General features: G+C 46.9%; 1 protein-coding gene across 4 annotated transcripts in view; it reads left to right on the top strand.

The window, feature by feature from the left end:
* The window catches only part of LOC124015734 (inhibitor of apoptosis protein-like), a 90,502-nt gene that overhangs the window by 67,692 nt on the left and 16,810 nt on the right, over positions 1-6,000 (top strand). The gene's annotated exons all lie outside the window — the stretch shown is intronic.

Consider the following 6,000-nt stretch of genomic DNA (forward strand, 5'->3'; position numbering starts at 1 on the left):
AGGTCTCTTCACAGTCCCCAAGTCCAGAACAGACTATGGGAGGTGCACAGTACTACATAGAGCCATGACTACATGGAACTCTGTTTCACATCAGGTAACTGATGCACCAGTAGAATCAGATTTAAAAAAAAGTTAAATGCACCTTATGGAACAGCGAGGACTGTGAAGAGCGAGACACACTGCACACACTTAGAGTTCATTCTCCCTGTCCCTGTCTGAGTCTGTAATACCAACATGTTTCAAGCAGACCACCATAGTCCCTGTGCCCAAGAACACTAAGGTAACCTGCACAAATGACTTCAGACCCGTAACACTCACGACTGTAACACTCAGTCCCCTCCCATCCTGTACTCCCTGTTCACTCATGACTGCACGGCCAGGCACGACTCCAACACCATCATTAAGTTTGGCGATGACACAACAGTGGTAGGCCTAATCACTGACAATGACGAGACAGCCTATAGGGAGGAGGTCAGAGACCTGACCGTGTGGTGCCAGAACAACAACCTCTCCATCAACATGATCAAGACAATGGAGATGATTGTGGACTACAGGAAAAGGAGGACCAAGCACGACCCCATTCTCATCGACAGGGCTGTAGTGGAGCAGGTTGAGAGCTTCAAGTTCCTTGGTGTCCACATCCCCAACAAACTAACATGGTTCAAACACACCAAAACAGTCATGAAGAGGGCACGACAAAACCTCTCCCCCTCAGGAAACAGAAAAGATTTGGCATGTGTCCTCAGATCCTCAAAAGGTTCTACAGCTGCACCATTAAGAGCACTGGTTGAATCACTGCCTGGTATGGCAATTGCTCGGCCTCTGACCCCAAGGCACTACAGAGGGTAGTGCGTACGGCCCAGTACATCACTGGGGCCAAGCTTCCTGCCATCCAGGATCTCTATACCAGGCAGTGTCAGAGCAAGGCCCTAAAAATGGTCAGACTCCAGCCACCCCAGTCAGACTGTTCTCTCTGCTACCGCACGGCAAGCGGTACCGGAGAGCCAAGTCTAGATCCAAGAGGCTTCCCAAGCCATAAGACTGAACATCTAATCAAATGGTTACGTAGACCATTTGCATCTCCCCTCCCCCTTTTTTACGCTGCTGCTACTCTGTTATTATCTACAGTGGCTTGTACAGAGTCAATGTGGATGCTATATACAGGGGTTACCGGTACAGAGTCAGTGTGGATGCTATATACAGGGTGTTACGGTACAGAGTCAATGTGGAGGCTATATACAGGGGGTACCGGTACAGAGTCAATGTGGAGGCTATATACAGGGGTTACCGGTACAGAGTCAATGTGGATGCTATATACAGGGTGTTACGGTACAGAGTCAATGTGGAGGCTATATACAGGGTGTTACGGTACAGAGTCAATGTGGATGCTATATACAGGGTGTTACGGTACAGAGTCAGTGTGGATGCTATATACAGGGTGTTACGGTACAGAGTCAATGTGGAGGCTATATACAGGGGTTACCGGTACAGAGTCAATGTGGAGGCTATAAAGTGTTCACCTCCCTTAGCATTTTTCCTATTTTGTTGCCTTACAACCTGGAATGAAAATATATTTTGTGGGGGGTTGTAATCATTTGATTTACACAACATGCCAACTACTTTGAAGATGTAAAACAAACAAAAAAGTAGACAAACTGAAAACTGAGCTTGGGTAACTATTCACCCCCCCAAAGTCAATACTTTAGAGCCACCTTTTGCAGCAATTACAGCTGCAAGTCTCTTGGGGTTTGTCTCTATAAGCTTGGCACATCTAGCCACTGGGATTTTTGCCCATTCTTCAAGGCAAAACTGCTCCAGCTCCTTCAAGTTGGATGGGTTCCGCTGGTGTACAGTAATCTTTAAGTCATACCACAGATTCTCAATTGGATTGAGGTCTGGGCTTTGACTAGGCTATTCTAAGACATTTAAATGTTTCCCCTTAAACCACTCGTGTGTTGCTTTAGCAGTATGCTTAGGGTCGTTGTCCTGCTGGAAGTTGAACCTCCGTCCCTGTCTCAAATCTCTGGAAGACTGAAACAGGTTTCCTTCAAGAATTTCCCTATATTTAGCGCCATCCATCATTCCTTCAATTCTGTCCTGTTTCCCAGTTTTCGGGGTGATGAGAGGTGTTGGGTTTGTGCCAGACATCGTGTTTTCCTTGATGGCCAAAAAGCTCAATTTTAGTTTCATCTGACCAGAGTAGCTTCTTCCATATGTTTGGGGAGCCTCTCACAGTACCTTCTTCCATATGTTTGGGGAGTCTCCCACAGTACCTTCTCCCATATGTTTGGGGAGTCTCCCACAGTACCTTCTTCCATATGTTTGGGGAGTCTCCCACAGTACCTTCTCCCATATGTTTGGGGAGTCTCCCACGGTACCTTCTCCCATATGTTTGGGGAGTCTCCCACAGTACCTTCTTCTATATGTTTGGGGAGTCTCCCACAGTACCTTCTCCCATATGTTTGGGGAGTCTCCCACAGTACCTTCTCCCATATGTTTGGGGAGTCTCCCACAGTACCTTCTTCCATATGTTTGGGGAGTCTCCCACAGTACCTTCTTCCATATGTTTGGGGAGTCTCCCACAGTACCTTCTTCCATATGTTTGGGGAGTCTCCCACAGTACCTTCTTCCATATGTTTGGGGAGTCTCCCACAGTACCTTCTCCCATATGTTTGGGGAGTCTCCCACAGTACCTTCTCCCATATGTTTGGGGAGTCTCCCACAGTACCTTCTTCCATATGTTTGGGAGTCTCCCACAGTACCTTCTTCCATATGTTTGGGGAGTCTCCCACAGTACCTTCTCCCATATGTTTGGGGAGTCTCCCACAGTACCTTCTTCCATATGTTTGGGGAGTCTCCCACAGTACCTTCTCCCATATGTTTGGGGAGTCTCCCACAGTACCTTCTCCCATATGTTTGGGGAGTCTCCCACAGTACCTTCTTCCATATGTTTGGGGAGTCTCCCACAGTACCTTCTTCCATATGTTTGGGGAGTCTCCCACAGTACCTTCTCCCATATGTTTGGGGAGTCTCCCACAGTACCTTCTCCCATATGTTTGGGGAGTCTCCCACAGTACCTTCTTCCATATGTTTGGGGAGTCTCCCACAGTACCTTCTCCCATATGTTTGGGGAGTCTCCCATGGTACCTTCTTCCATATGTTTGGGGAGTCTCCCACAGTACCTTCTTCCATATGTTTGGGGAGTCTCCCACAGTACCTTCTTCCATATGTTTGGGGAGTCTCCCACAGTACCTTCTCCCATATGTTTGGGGAGTCTCCCACAGTACCTTCTTCCATATGTTTGGGGAGTCTCCCACAGTACCTTCTCCCATATGTTTGGGGAGTCTCCCACAGTACCTTCTCCCATATGTTTGGGGAGTCTCCCACAGTACCTTCTTCCATATGTTTGGGGAGTCTCCCACAGTACCTTCTCCCATATGTTTGGGGAGTCTCCCACAGTACCTTCTCCCATATGTTTGGGGAGTCTCCCACAGTACCTTCTTCCATATGTTTGGGGAGTCTCCCACAGTACCTTCTCCCATATGTTTGGGGAGTCTCCCACAGTACCTTCTCCCATATGTTTGGGGAGTCTCCCACAGTACCTTCTCCCATATGTTTGGGGAGTCTCCCACAGTACCTTCTTCCATATGTTTGGGGAGTCTCCCACAGTACCTTCTTCCATGTGTTTGGGGAGTCTCCCACAGTACCTTCTCCCATATGTTTGGGGAGTCTCCCACAGTACCTTCTCCCATATGTTTGGGGAGTCTCCCACAGTACCTTCTCCCATATGTTTGGGGAGTCTCCCACAGTACCTTCTTCCATATGTTTGGGGAGTCTCCCACAGTACCTTCTTCCATATGTTTGGGGAGTCTCCCACAGTACCTTCTCCCATATGTTTGGGGAGTCTCCCACAGTACCTTCTCCCATATGTTTGGGGAGTCTCCCACGGTACCTTCTCCCATATGTTTGGGGAGTCTCCCACGGTACCTTCTCCCATATGTTTGGGGAGTCTCCCACATGCCTTTTGGCGAACACCAAACATGTTTGCTTATTATTTTTTTTCTTTAAGCAATGGCTTTTTTTCTGGCCACTGTTCCGTAAAGCCCAGCTCTGTGGAGGGTACGGCTTAAAGTGGTCCTATTGGCAGATACTCCAATCTCTGCTGTGAAGCTTTTTGCAGCTCCTTCAGGGTTAGCTTTGGTCTTATCTTTGGTCTCTTTGTTGCCTCTGATTAATGCCCTCCTTGCCTGGTCTTTGAGTTTTGGTGGGCAACTCTCTCTTGGCAGGTTTGTTGTGGTGCCATATTCTTTCCATTTTTTAATATTGGATTTAATGGTGCTTGTGGGATGTTCAAAGATTCTGATATGTTTTATAACCCAACCCTGATCTGTACTTCTCCACCTGTTTGGAGAGCTCCTTGGTCTTCATGGTGCTGCTTGCTTAGTGGTGTTAGACTCTGGTGCCTTTCAGAACAGATATATGTATGGATATATATTATATATAATATATATATATATAATATATATATAATATATATATATAAAATACTGAGGTCATGTGACAAATCGTGTGACACTTAGATTGGACACAGGTGGACATTATTTGACTAATAATGTGACTTCTGAAGGTAATTGGTTACACCAGATCTTATTTAGGGGCTTCGTAGAAAAGGGGGTGAATATATATACACCACTTTTCCTTTTTTTTTCTTTGTATAATTATTTGAAACAAGTTCCTTTTTTCATTTCACTTCACCAATTTGTGTTTGACCACTACATGCAATCCAACTAAAAATCAATTTAAATGACAGGTTGTAATGCAACAAAATAGGAAAATTGCCAAGGGGGTGAATACTTTATAGCCTCCACATTGACTCTGTACCGGTAACCCCTGTATATAGCATCCACACTGACTCTGTACCGGTACCCCCTGTATATAGCATCCACACTGACTCTGTACCGGTAACCCCTGTATATAGCCTCCACATTGACTCTGTACCGGTAACCCCTGTATATAGCCTCCACATTGACTCTGTACCGGTAACCCCTGTATATAGCATCCACACTGACTCTGTACCGGTACCCCCTGTATATAGCATCCACACTGACTCTGTACCGGTAACCCCTGTATATAGCCTCCACACTGACTCTGTACCGGTAACCCCTGTATATAGCATCCACACTGACTCTGTACCGGTACCCCCTGTATATAGCATCCACACTGACTCTGTACCGGTACCCCCTGTATATAGCCTCCACATTGACTCTGTACCGGTAACCCCTGTATATAGCATCCACACTGACTCTGTACCGGTACACCCTGTATATAGCATCCACACTGACTCTGTACCGGTAACCCCTGTATATAGCATCCACATTGACTCTGTACCGGTAACCCCTGTATATAGCATCCACACTGACTCTGTACCGGTAACCCCTGTATATAGCATCCACACTGACTCTGTACCGGTACACCCTGTATATAGCATCCACACTGACTCTGTACCGGTACCCCCTGTATATAGCCTCCACATTGACTCTGTACCGGTAACCCCTGTATATAGCATCCACACTGACTCTGTACCGGTACCCCCTGTATATAGCCTCCACATTGACTCTGTACCGGTAACCCCTGTATATAGCATCCACACTGACTCGGTACCGGTACCCCCTGTATATAGCCTCCACATTGACTCTGTACCGGTAACCCCTGTATATAGCATCCACACTGACTCTGTACCGGTACCCCCTGTATATAGCCTCCACATTGACTCTGTACCGGTAACCCCTGTATATAGCATCCACACTGACTCTGTACCGGTACCCCCTGTATATAGCCTCCACATTGACTCTGTACCGGTAACCCCCTGTATATAGCCTCCACATTGACTCTGTACCAGTACCCCCTGTATATAGCCTCCACATTGACTCTGTACCGGTAACCCCTGTATATAGCCTCCACATTGACTCTGTACCGGTAACCCCTGTATATAGCCTCCAC

The sequence above is a fragment of the Oncorhynchus gorbuscha genome, linkage group LG02 (genome assembly GCF_021184085.1).
Source record: "Oncorhynchus gorbuscha isolate QuinsamMale2020 ecotype Even-year linkage group LG02, OgorEven_v1.0, whole genome shotgun sequence".
Lineage (NCBI taxonomy): Eukaryota > Metazoa > Chordata > Actinopteri > Salmoniformes > Salmonidae > Oncorhynchus > Oncorhynchus gorbuscha.